The sequence below is a fragment of the Solanum dulcamara genome, chromosome 4 (genome assembly GCF_947179165.1).
Source record: "Solanum dulcamara chromosome 4, daSolDulc1.2, whole genome shotgun sequence".
NCBI lineage: Eukaryota > Viridiplantae > Streptophyta > Magnoliopsida > Solanales > Solanaceae > Solanum > Solanum dulcamara.
In genome coordinates, this window is record NC_077240.1 from 28,512,799 (window position 1) to 28,527,370 (window position 14,572).

Here is a 14,572-nt window from a genome sequence, read left to right on the forward strand (position 1 = left end):
CTCAATTTCACTTCTAACTCCAAAAACTCCTCTAGTCCTTTCTTGGGCTCCAACTCTCGCTCGTTTAGCCCGAACTTGACCCAAAACACTGGATTTCAACTGAGGACGACAAAAATAAACCAAAACCACTGAATTGAGTAATACACAACCATGGCAGATACAACTCACTCAAAATTCCAAATACTTGTCTTATGTTTTCAAATCATTTTCTCCAAGCCACTAAAGGCGTTCTACCAGTCCTTAGCTATCCTGAAAACCTTCAACGTAATTTGAAAATTACCTACCAAACCATACAACACCAACCTCGAAGGAGTTACATACTCTATCTAAACATAGGAGGATGAAAACAACCAAAATAAGGACATCCCGCACAAAACCCCAAATCCCAATCTCAACTTGAAAAACTAAGAACTCAAAATGAAATTGATGTTCTGGAACTGAACACTCCTTAAGCTTCTGAAAGCTTGACTCACACTGCTCGGACCACACAAAGAGAACATTCTAGCGAGTCAAATGGATCAATAGTGCTACAATGGTGGAGAAACCCTCGATGAATCATCTATAATACCCAACCAATCAAACAAAGCTCCGAATTACCATAATAGATGTGGGCCTAGCCCAACCACGAATAGCCTCAATTTTTGTCGAATCTACCTTAATACCCTCTCTGGACACTACGTGTCCTAGAAATGCCACAGACTCCAACCAAAACTCGTACTTAGAGAATTTAGCAAAATGTTGTTGGTCTCTCAAGGTCTGGAGCACAACCCTTAAGTGTTGCACGTGCTCCTCCCTACTCCGTGAGTATACCAGTATGTCATCAATGAATACAAGCATGAAAGATTCAAGATAAGGCCTGAATAATCGAGTCATAAGGTCCAGCTATGGGGGAATTGGTAAGCCTAAAAGACATCACAAGGAACTCATAGTGGCCATAGCGAATCCAAAAAGTAGTCTTAGGAATGTCGGCTACTCTAATTCGCAATTGGTGGTAGCCAGACCTCAAGTCAATCTTAGAAAACACAGTCACACCCTAAAGCTAATCGAATAGATCATCGATACGAGGCATGGGGTAATAGTTTTTCACCGTCACCTTGTTCAACTGCCTGTAATCAATAAACATCCGCATAGTCCCATCCTTCTTCTTAACAAACAGGACAGGTACACCCCACGGCAACATACTTGGGCAAATAAATCCCTTACCTAGAAGATCCTTAAGCTGCATACTGAGCTCTTTGAGCTCTACGGGGGTCATACGGTAAGGTGGTATAGAAATGGGCTTAGTTCCTGACTCTAAATCTATAGCAAAGTCAATATCTCTCTCTAGGGGTAGGCCAAGTAGGTCAATAGGGAAGACATTAGTATACTCCCTAACCACATAGACTGAATCAACAGTACGGGCCTCGCTGGACACATCACAGACATATGCTAAGTACGCCAAGCACCCGAACGCAACTAGCCATCGGGCCCGCATAAAGGATATGATCCCAGTCGGTGAGCGACTATAAATGTCCTGCCATAAGACCAGGGAATACCAGGCATGTCTAATGTAACGGTCTTGGCATAACAGTCCAAAACTATATGATGAGGGGATAACCAATCAATGCCTAGAATAATATTGAAGTCCAGTATATCAAGTAAAATAAGATCTGCCCGAGTCTTATGCCCCTAAATAGTCACCGTACAAGATCTATAAACTTGATCCACTACTAAAAAAATCCCCTACCGAGGTTGAAACATGAAATGGAACCTCAAGTGACTCATAAACACTAGCTAGACGTGGAGCAAAATATATAGACACATAGATATACGTAGAACCTGGATCAAATAAAGCTGAAGCAGTTTGCTGACAAATAAGGATAGTACTTATGATAACATCATCTGATGCCTCAACCTCTGCCCTCGCCATAGTAGCATAGAAATGGACCTATCGACCTCCCCCACGAACATTCGCCCTACCACCTAACCTGCCTCCCCGAGAACCTCCCCGAATACCCTACTGACCATCATCGCAGTTGTGACCCCGATCTATACTTTCTGCTGGAGGTGACGCTACTGCCAATGGTCTAGCCCGGCTGGGACACTCACTAGCCCAGTGCTCTAGTGAACCACAATCGAATCATCCTGAAGCTGAGCGACCTGTGATAACTCATCCGCGGTAAAAAAAAAAGCAGACCTAATCCCCTCGAGCTTTGCCCTGCGGTGGAACCCCCGAACAGGGCTGACTACCCTCAACTGCTAGCAAGGTGGCCCAAACTGGCCGACTGGACTGACCCTGCTGATACCTATCCTGCTGGAACCACTGGCGGGGCCTGTCATAACTATCATGGCTTCTAGGCTGGGACCCACTGTAGCTACCCTGATGCCTGGGTCTCTTATCGCTGCCTCCTTGGGACTGACAATGAATAATCTCAATCGTGCAGGTATGATCCACCACATCTAGAAAAGAGCGGCCTGCAGCAACTAAGTATTTGGTTCCCAACCTCAGGTAAGGTCTCAATCCACGTACAAAATATCGTACCTTCTCCTCCTCAATGGGTAGAATCATAGTGGCATATCGGGAAAGTTGATGAAATCTAGCCTTATACACTACAATCGTCATGTGACCCTACTCCAACTGAGTAAAATGATCCCAAATTCGATCCCTAACACTCCTAGGGATGTATCAATTCAGGTAAGCCTATGAGAACTAGTTCTATGTCAATGGTGGTGACCCAATTAGCCTGGACTACAAATAAGAGCACCCCACTGTCTGGCTGCCCCTCTGAACTGGTGAGTAGTGAAGTCAACGCCTCTAGACTCTGAAATAACCTTAACATCTTCTGATCATATAATGACATCACACCCTCTTGAACTGCTGGTGGGGCTGCAACAACTGGTGGAGGCAGTAAAACCTCAGGTGCTGGCTGGATAAGCGGATCCCGCAGTGCTAGTATGCCCACTATTGGGGTCAGGGCCTGTGTTACAACCCCAATAGCCGTGAAGAGCTACACAATCGCTGCCTGTAGTGCTGGGGTCATAACTGGTGCAAGGGGGTTGTGCTGGTGGTGGTGGTCCCTCTGGCTGAGTAGGAATAGGAGCATCCTGATGCTCCTCTACCAGCTTCAGCTCTATCTCTGGATTGGGAGTTGGTGCTACTCCCCTACCTATCCCACGAGGATGGCCTCTAGGCCTGCCAGGCCTTGGTATGTCATCACGATCGATGGTACCGTGCATATGAACCATCCCTATGAAAGAGTGGAAAAAATGAGATTTCAGGAAATTAATAAGACACAACACTGCACAAAATGATACAACATAGAGAACGTTCCTAATGACATCCTGTAGCCTCCCGAAGATAAGTTACGGATGTCTCTGCACCCATCCGCGAGACTCTACTAGACGTTAGCTTTGTACAAGTGAGACCAATGAACTTGGGGATCTGATACCAACTTGTCATGACCCGCTTTCTTAGGTCATGATGCACTACCATAACCCACCAGTAAGTAAGCCAACCCGTCAACCCAAAACTTCAAGTAATGGGTTGGAGGGTAGAAACTAAAAAAGAATGGCGAATTATAAAGATAAGTAGAAAGAATAAACGGAAGTAACCCAAAATATGATATTAACAACTAAAGATCCTTCCTAGAACCTAGAAATTACAAGTACGGAGCTGCTACAAAATAAAAGATGAGCACAAGTCCCAAAAGTGTATCGGACATATATATACAACAATTGGCTAGTCTCAGAAGGCAAAAAATGGGCCATCCATTTTGAAGGAGACAGAAGTGATCCAGAAATGCCAAGTGCTCACCCTAGTCTCCGAATTTGACTGCAATAAACTCAATCTATTTATGACAGTAGATGGTGCTCGATCATGCATCACGAAAGTAGATGCAGAGTGTAGTATGAGTACCAAGACAATAGGTACCCAGTAGGCATCATAGGCCGACTGATCAGAAAAGGTGAAAATAATATAAAAAAGAAGAATAAGCCTAAATAGGAATCAACATAAGCATCTAAAGTGAAAAGATTACTATCTACGAGAGCTACAGCTAACTATACCAACCTGGTCCCTCATAAGTCCAGCCGGGATACTCGTGCATAAGTTAAATAAAAACTCGAACGAACCCTCATAAGTCCGCCGAGTACACAGAATAGCTACAACTACCAATGCTAGGAATCAAGAATTTGCGAGGTCAGGAACCTAAGAACTATATCATTTCCAAACCCAGAATCTCCAAGAGTCAATGAACTAAGGGTGCCTCGAGGGTCGAGACAAGGACTGGGACCCAAATGCTCGCCCAAATGTTCATAGTGGCTAAGGCCGGGACTGAGTACCCGGATGCTTACCATAATACATCAGTATGGTCTAGGCCGGGACTAGGTACCCGGACACTCGCCGTAATATATTGGTGCGGTCTAGGCTGGGACTGGTACCCGAATACTCACCGTAACACATTGATATGATCGAGGCTGGAACTGGATACACGGATGCTCGTCATACTAGTAAGCCGGCGGAGGCCGGGGATGGGTACCCAGATGCTCCCCGATAATTCGGAATGGAGGCCGAGACTGGGTACCCAGATGCTCATAGATAATCAAGAATAGAGTCCAGGTATGGGTACCCGAATGCTCACAGATATTTTATCCTATGGTGCCGAATATTCTCCTTTCCAACTAAACAATATAGTACCAAGAATCTCCTTCCCAATGAGTCAACCGATATGCCGCCAAAACTAAAACCGGAGCCAAAGTCAACGATCACGAAATCTAGTATTGTCGACGTATCACAAAATTATGGTTATACCGAGTTATGGATGAGGGTTTATTAAGAGCAAGGGTATCGCCTAGCTAAGGCCAACTACTAGGCACTAGTCCGCTACACCATTCTACAAGGATCTAAGTCCACCGGATTGACGCCGGGGCAACTAAAGTAAGTTTGCATCCTATACTAATGCCAACATACTCAACAGTATCAACAACATGCTCATTCAACTCTCCTTATAATACTAACAAATAACGACAAGATACACATGCTTCTAAATACCCGAAAAACTCAATAACAAGCCTAAAGCATGATTTTTAACATTTGAGATATACAATTAAACTACCCAACCAAAATTCCAATTATTTCAACATGCTTTCACATATTCCAGCTCAATCTAAAAAAAGGTAAACATGTAGCCTACTTGTAGGCTAAACACATGAGTTTTAAATAATTGTGCTGGAGTTTTTCCTTTCTGAACAGCCTCAGAACACTGCCACGCTATCAAAAATAGAACCACAACATCGATACGGTCATTTAGACACTAATTTCATAATTTTTGGAGAAGGAATAATTTTAGGGTCTAAAACAGAAATTGTGGATCCGCATGCGAAATTATGGTTTTGACTCCCAAAATAGGTTCTAAACTCCACCCCAAGCTCACAAATCATATTTATAACACAATTTGGGGTGGGAAATTACACGGAACGAGCATGCAACCAAAACTCATTAATTCCAACTAAATGACCTAAAAATGGGAGCATCAAGATCAGCTAATTTCGAAGAAATGACACCCTTCCAACCCAAAAAAATTATACTAAGATGATCCTTGCAAAGAAAACCACAATCTAGCCTCAAGAATCACTCGAAACAGAGTTATATTGATCAAGATACACTCTTCCAAAATTCAACAAAATTTTATTTCAAAAAAGGCTAAATCAGTAACTAAACATGCATTTTTACCTCAAACAAAGATTCCCCTCGCATATCTGAGCTCACCACAAGATTCTTCATGAAATTTTCTGGAATTTAGACCCTTGAATTACCAAATTTGGGTTTATATAGATCAAGAAATAATTTTTCAAAGTTCTTCAAAAACTCAATCTGAAAATGGACACTGCTGCAAATAAAATTATGATTTTTACTTGAATTGAATACTCCAAATTAGTTTTCAATCTCTCCAATGCATTCTTCACAAAAAATCTCACAAATTTGCCTTTTGAATCACCCAATTTGGAGCTCTATAGCCCAAGATAAAGGGTTTTTAAAGTTAGAGGAAATATACCAACAAAAGGGCTGCTGAGCTACTGCAAATATCAGATTTTGGAAAATCCAAAATATCCTATGGGGTGCTCGGAATTCATTTGAAATTCGATAAAAATAAACCAGATATGTTACCCCACTAAATTCGATATTCCAGACTCAATAGCGCATTCAGAATTGTTCTCTTGAGCGTGTGATTTAATACCACACTTGAAGTTCTCAATTGAATGTTGTTCCCTTGATATTTGATTATATTGTTTAATGTCATCTGAAAGACACTTGACAAATAAAATCGAAAAAAATAAGATGTACAATGTCATCTTCAAGACATTATCTTACGAAAAGATATAAAAAAAAACTCACGAATAGACATTACACATGTCAATTTTTTAGTCATATTACAAGCCCAAATATGAAATAATATATGTAAACATTGAAAATTATAAACTCATTTAAAAGAACTTACTAAACATATTATAATTAAAAAAATTGTGTATTAAATATGTCAGTTTGATTTGGATTCGATTTTGACTTTTTTTCTTCTATTAATACCAAACCAAGCCAATAATAATCAATTTATTTTTTTCAACATCAAACCAACCAAACCAAATCACATATCAAATTTTTTTATCGATTTAACTTGATTCATAGTTCGATTTGACTTGACAATTTGACTTATATACCCCTACTTAAAATTATGCATTCTAGAAAAAATGTGATTTGTAATAGTTATTTAAGTGGCCATATGACGGCCCAAACTAATACTGTTCCTATTGCATGCAACAAGCCACATGTGCCTTAATTATAAATATATGTGAGGGAAACTTGCCTAAATATACTGTGTTTAGTAAATATTTATTATTTATAACTATATAATTTTAATAATTTATATTGTTTGTATAATTTACTTTGTCGTTTAGTAGGGTGTTCAAAAATAATATCAAATAGAGTGCATTAGTAATGTTTGTATTAGCTATGCTTGCATTAATTATACATCAATCATTTCTTATGCATTGTTTAGTTTGGTGTATTACAAATAGCATGCATTGCATAAAAATATTTATTTACAAAAATATCCTCACCAATTATGGTGAAAAATATGTAAAAAGAGTTTTGAGTAATAATTGGATTTTTAACCATGCTACTGTATCCATTACACCCCTTTCCATTACTACTACCTAGAAATCTATGGTATTTGTAATACACACCTTAATACACAATAGAATATATAATTAATGCAACATAGCATAAAAAATATACCAAATAAGGTATTACTAATACACAAAGCTAATGCATGAATTAATTTTGTTAATACACTCTATCAAACGACCCCTTAATACATAATGCAGATTTTTTCTTAATAAAAACAAGTCTAATACATTTTAATACACATATAATACATTTATATTGCATGTAAAATTACTTTTATACACAGTGTAATACAACTATGTTATATGCATAATTCTTTTTTAATATATAGTGTATTTTTTTATCAAAGCAAGTATAATACATTTTAATACATTTATATTACATATATATACACATATACACATATACATATATATATATAGATATACATATATATATATATATATATATAATTCACTTTTAATACATAATACAATTGCTATAAATGATAAATATTTCCTAAATATGATATATCTAGATAATAAATAAAAATAGATTTAAAAGCTATAAATATTTTATAAAAGGAATTCAAAAAAGGTAATTATCCAAATATAAAATGAGATAAGTGTAAAAAACACACATGAACAATCCCCTTTTTAGGATTTTATACATAAACTATTGGAAGTGTGAGTTTCATACCTAAAATATCACATATTAGTTTGAGAAACACACATCTCTCTTTTATTCCACTCTCATCATGGTGTGTGTACTATACTCTTTTTTTTATTTAAAAAAATTATCACATCACACTCCACATGGACAAAATATTCCACCTTAACGAAAATTAAATAAACTATTAAAATTAGTTAAAATTAAAGATTAAAGTATTACTATCTCCCGCCTAAAAAAATTTAAAATAAAATATAAATATTTTTCTTACTCCACTCCACTATTTTCTCTCACCATAACCCACGCCTCCCTATTCTTTAGTTTTATTTTTATTTAATAAATTTCTTTTATAAATATTTTTAAAAAAAATTCTTACTTCATCTCCCTGCCCTCCCCCCCTCAAATAATATTTTAGATTTTTTATTTTTTATTTTTAAAAAAATTCTACCCTGCCCCACCTAACCGCTGCTTTCAAATTTCTTTCTAATTTTGTGTTATATATATACATATGATTTTAGAAAATTATTTTTTATTTGCCCCAACACTTTTGCATAGTAGGTCTTGGGCTTAGACTTTCCATGTTGGAGGTCTCATGTTCGAAATCCTTTGCCAGCGAAAGAAAGGGATTTGACTTCTTGGTCATGCTCGTCAAACCGAACTTGTCTAGTGCAAGTTACCTCTCTTGTGTGGTTTGCGAACTATTGCATAGGAGTGGGGGGTTTTATCCTATGCACACCCAAAGGATAGCGGCTGCAGATTTCCCTTGTCATCAAAAAGGTACAAGGTAACTCTACTTATCCAAACTCCAAAACTTAGACAGATAGAAAGAATCGCCTAGTATCTGCTAAGATCTAAATATTGGTTCCCAAAGTTGTCACTCCAATTTTTCAACCGCTAAATCACTTCCTTAGGGACATAAGGATAGTACTTTTATTTCTCTTCAAGTACATATACTAAAACAGATACAGTTAAAATTCTATGCCGCGACGAAGTAATCATGTTACTTTGAAGGTAATTGCATGTAACTTTATTTAATAACAACCACTGATAACCTAAAATAAATAGTATCTTATATGACAGGTTAAATTACACTAATGATGTAAAAAACCACTAACACTGTCATTGTATATCACTTAAACTCAAACATATCATCCCAAGCTTCAAACTTTAATCAGAAAAGGATTTTAAAAAGAAAAATAAAAAACTTTTTCTTCCGATCAACGAAAGCAGCAGCAATATCTGAATCAGTAGGAAGAGAAGGCATCACATTATATTTCAAATCATCCTCCATAAAATTCTCATCTCTCTCACATGCCATCCGCCACCGCTTCTCCACCACCGAAAATCTCCTACAATTTTCATCCAACAATAAAAGGTCAGTCCGGTGAACTAAAGCTCCCGCTGTGCGCAGGATCCTGGGAAGGGCCCGACCATCACTATGATTACCCATTGTTTTCTCCCGGTATTTATCTCTCCCTCTGCGCGCGCATGTTTTCTTAATTTTAATCATGGTGATGGTTAGATGAAAATTGCAGGAGATTTTTTATGGTGGAGAAGCGGTGGCGGGAGGCATGTGAGAGAGATGAGAGTTTTATGGAGGATGATTTGAAATATAATGTGGTGCCTTCTCTTCCTACTGATTCAGATATTGTTACTGCTTTCGTTGATCGCAAGAAAAGGTTTTTTATTTTTCTTTTTAAAATCCTTTTTCTAAATAAAGTTTGAAGCTTGGGATGATATGTTTGAGTTTAACTGATATACAATGACACTATTAGCAATTTTTTACATCATTAGTGTAATTTAACCTGTCATAAAAGATACCATTTATTTTAGGTTATCAGTGGTTGTTATTAAATAAAGTTACATGCAATTACCTTCAAAGTAACATGTTTACTCCGTCACGGCATAGAATTTCAACTGTATCTGTTTTAGTATATGTACTTGAAGAGAACATAAAAGTATTATCCTTATGTCCCTAAGGGAGTGATTTAGTGGTTGAAAAAATGGAGTGACAACTCTTCGTATTTTGAACTTTGAAGTTCAAACCCTGCCAAACCATAAAAAAAAAACAAGCAATATACAAATAAATAGAGTTATATCATGATTATATAATTTTACTACAACAAATAAAACAAACAAAGGAAGAACACATTTCAAAATAATAAACCAATATATAAGGGAAGACGGAGACTAATCTGGATACTTCATATATTTATTTTAACAAGATATAATATGTAAGAACCTAAAGTAAAGACTATACGATAAAAATAAGAAAAAGAAGTATAACCAATGAATATGAGTTTTATTAATATGCCAACGAAAAGCGATAGCAATATCCGAGATCCAAGCAAGTCAAAGTAGCAAAGAGGCAAAAGAAAGAACTTAAAAGCACTAAGTATTTTTGTTAAAAGTTTCTCTGCGTTCTAATGAATATGAGGTATTAAAAGAGAAAGTGAAATTAAGTGTTCTTCTTTTCTTTTTCCTCTTTGTGTTTTTCTCTTCTTTCTTTTTTTTGTCCCCCCCCCCACGTGTGTTCTAATGAAAATGGGTCTTATAGTGATGAAAGGTAATTAAGAAAACAAGAAAATCCAGAAAAACGGCTAGGCATTATTTTTGTCAAGACTTTTTCTTTCTTTTTCCCCATAAGTCACAAGAAGAGCACATATTTCAAAGGAAGGTGACAAAATTTCCACATTCTATCAGCAAAATCAACATAATATCTTCTTTTCAAGATTTGATCCAATCTTTTTCAAAAAGATGCCTCAAGAGTCAAAAAAAATTGGCCAATAGAGACCCGCTATCAATAATTGTACAAGAAATTATTCAAACTCAATTAGAGAAATAGTCAAATTATAGGCAAAAATAAACCTAAAATTAATGTTCACTAACATATACTGAGATTTACCATAATAAAACAAGTGAAGCAATCAGATCTTTTAAGGGTAAGACCAAATTAGTGTACTAATATATGAGTGATGGTAACACCAAAGTCATTCAAATAAAGGAAGAATCCTAAAAAGTATGCTAAAGTTATTTCACCAATGTATTTAGCATCCAAAATTATAGCAAATTAACCACAAAGAGATGAGTAACAGAAGATGAAAATCATTCAACCAGAAGACTAACTCAAAAATCAACAACGACAGAAAATTATTCATTAAGGCTAATTAAGAGTGATTACATTAAGTAATCAAGAATCGCGAGAGTCAATCAGTTTTTACGTTAAAATCACTAAATCAAATAGAACACACAGCCATATCAATGCCGACAATTCCAACCAGTGTAAAGGGAAAGTTTAAGGACATACTAACACCTATTTCATTCAAGCAAATATCAAAATACAGGGCTAAAAATACACAAGTTCGGAAGCTCACGATCACAAAGAGTTCTTACTCAAAGAGAAATTTCACAACCACTATAGATTTTCAAATAAACAAACATGCAAGGAAAATCATAGATCTTATACTAAAAATCCAAAAATAAATTAAAATTTGTTAGAAAAACAAGATTATAACTTAACAAAGAACTAACCAAGCACAGATCTGTCTCTAGTGACTAAGACCTCAAAACTCCGTCTGATACTTGTTGTCATTCTCGTGGCTGCTGGAAGAGCATCAATGATCTTGCTGTGATCATTGCCGATCCTGCCGGATATGAGGAGCTGCTGGTCGTTGTTGGTGACGGAGCTGCTGGTTGTCGGTAGAGCGATAAAGATGAGCTGATGCGCATGTTGTTGGTGGCGGAGCTGCTGCCCGTGTTGTTGCTGCTGTCGTCGATGTTGCTGATGGTTGCCATTGCAAATGTTGATGAGCTGCTGGTTGCAGTTGTTGTTTTGTTGCCTCTGCTGTCTTCTCTGGACAGCAGCTCGCGCGGCTGAGGAGAAAGCGATGTGGCACGACGGCGTATTGCTGCGTTTGGTCGGAGAGGAGTAGAGTGAGGGAGAGTGGCGGCGGTTGTTGTCTTCTTTTCTCTTTGGAGAAGATGAAGAGTAGAGAGAGAGTGCAAAAGACAAAATGGCCAAAATCTCCTTAGGATTTAGGTGTAGGTAATTAAAAAATAGGAAAGCATAATCTTAGACGTTCATCAATTTTGATGAGAGGTTGGGATTGCATCTTGGTATTTGATAAAGATGAGATGGATGAATGTGATTAAAAGACGGATTTAAAATTTGAATTTGGGTCATATTGAATTTAATTTTGGCTAAAGTTAAAATTAATTAAATAAAAAGACCATGCTTAAAATAAAATAGAGAAAAATTGAATAGTTTGTTATCTAATTAATAACCGTAATATATATATTGAATAAGTAAAATCATAAACTTTAATCAAGTAGTAATACTTTTATACATACTATGTAACTATTTATGTATATATATATATATATATATATATATATATATATATATATATATATATATATATATATATATACACAAATATATATAACGTATATATGTATATAATACGTACTAAAATAATTAAGTATAATATATATACTAATATAATTAAGTAAAATACATAATAAACTTAATTAAGTAATAACCTTTTATATGCACATGTATACAAGGCGTATTAAAATAGATATGTGATATGTATATATTAATATGAATAATTAAATTATAAAATAAACTTAGTTAAGAAAATACACACATACTAAATAGACATGTAAAAAATATTTGAACGTATGAAGCTCATTATTTAAAAAATAAAAATAATAAAGATAATAGTTATAATATTAACAAATAGCAAAAAGTATTATAAATTACGAACGTCAAAATATATGATTTATTGGGTAAAACTAAATATAAATTCATTTATTTAATAAAGAAATAATTTTGAAAAAAATGCTTATTTATTAAGAGAGCAATCCAAAAAGTAATTATAGGTCGGTCAAATTCGGGTGTCAACACCTAGTATCTGCTAAGATCTAAATATCGGTTCCCAAAGTTGTCACTCTAATTTTTCAACCGCTAAATCACTCCCTTAGGGACATAAGGATAGTACTTTTATGTTCTCTTCAAGTACATATACTAAAACAGATACAGTTGAAATTCTATGCCGTGACGGAGTAATCATGTTACTTTGAAGGTAATTGCATGTAACTTTATTTAATAACAATCACTAATAACCTAAAATAAATAGTATCGTGTATGACAAGTTAAATTACACTAATGATGTAAAAATCACTAACATTGTCATTGTATATCACTTAAACTCAAACATATCATCCCAAGCTTCAAACTTTATTCAGAAAAGGATTTTAAAAAGAAAAATAAAAAACCTTTTCTTGCGGTCAACGAAAGCAGCAGCAATATCTGAATCAGTAGAAAGAGAAGGCACCACATTATATTTCAAATCATCCTTCATAAAACTCTCATCTCTCTCACATGCCTCCCGCCACCGCTTCTCCACCACTAAAAATCTCCTGCAATTTTCATCCCACCATCACCATGATTAAAATTAAGAAAACACGCGCGCGCACACAAAGGGAGAGGTGAATATCGGGAGAAAATAATGGTGTCTTGATTGGTGAGGATCCAGAGAGCTATGATACTACACGAACTCGGCATAACCCACATCAGAGACAAAATCTACAGTGGTTTCCTCCGAGGTCGACTAATTTCACTGTCGTTTTTGTTGCGTTTACTGCATTTCTACGGTATTATTCCGTACGCCACTGTTATTTTGAGAGAATTATCTGATGAGTTTTTTTAAATTAGCATTACCACTATTAGTGTGGAAAACGAACTAAAAAGAGAGATTTTTTATTTATTTATTGTTTTGTTAAAAAAATCTCTCATATCGGCGTTGTTCGTCGTCAGTCAACATGACTACAGGTGCACCTTGAGCTCCCCCTTCATCCTCATCAACTCTAGGGCCCGCCGAACCCTGAACAACTGTCAACTGGAATCTGATGCTGCACTGGGGTCTCAGCTCCTGCTCTAGTTTGAGAACCCTCAGGTGTACCATTCTCCCTCACACTCTGATTAAATCATTCGAGCGCATCCAATACTCGCATCAAAGTGGCCTGAAGCAATGGTGTAGTAGCAAGATCTGAAGGGACCTGTTCCTCTCTAGGATCAATCTGTGGATCAGGAGAAGTTTTTCTAGCACGACCTCTAGCTGGTGCCGCTTCTCGGGCACGATATCTGCCTGCCACCATACCCCGACCACAACCTCTAGCTCGGCCTCTATCTCTACCCCTAGTTGGGGTCCCAACATCAACCTCGGAGAGTGCCTCCCTTTCTCTACCTCTAGCCGTAGTTCTGATCCTAGCCATCTGTAAAAAGGGACACGCAAAAATTTAGTACCAACACAAGTAACCACGCACGATACAATAGTCCTCATAGCCTCTCGAAGATAAGTACAGACGTCTCTGTACCGATCCTCATGACTCTACTTAGACTCGGCTTGTATACCGATCCTCTAATACTATTTTTATCACGATCTGAATCTAGGTGTGATGGCACTTATCTCAACCTACCGAAACAAGTCAGCCTAATACCCAACGAAAAGTAGATGCAGAAGAAAAAGAAATGAATCAAAATTTAACTTAACCAAAATCATGTAAAACAAACTCAAAATCCCCTAAGATTGGTTGTCATGTGTATAAGCCACTAATATATTATCGAAGTACGAAAAGAAATACAGTCACAATGTCTTTGTCTCTAGAATAGGACTAAAACATAATAAAAGAGTAAGAGGTGTCCGCTAGATGGATGTAACAGCTATCTCAACACTCAAAATGATAGCCTTGGATGTGGTG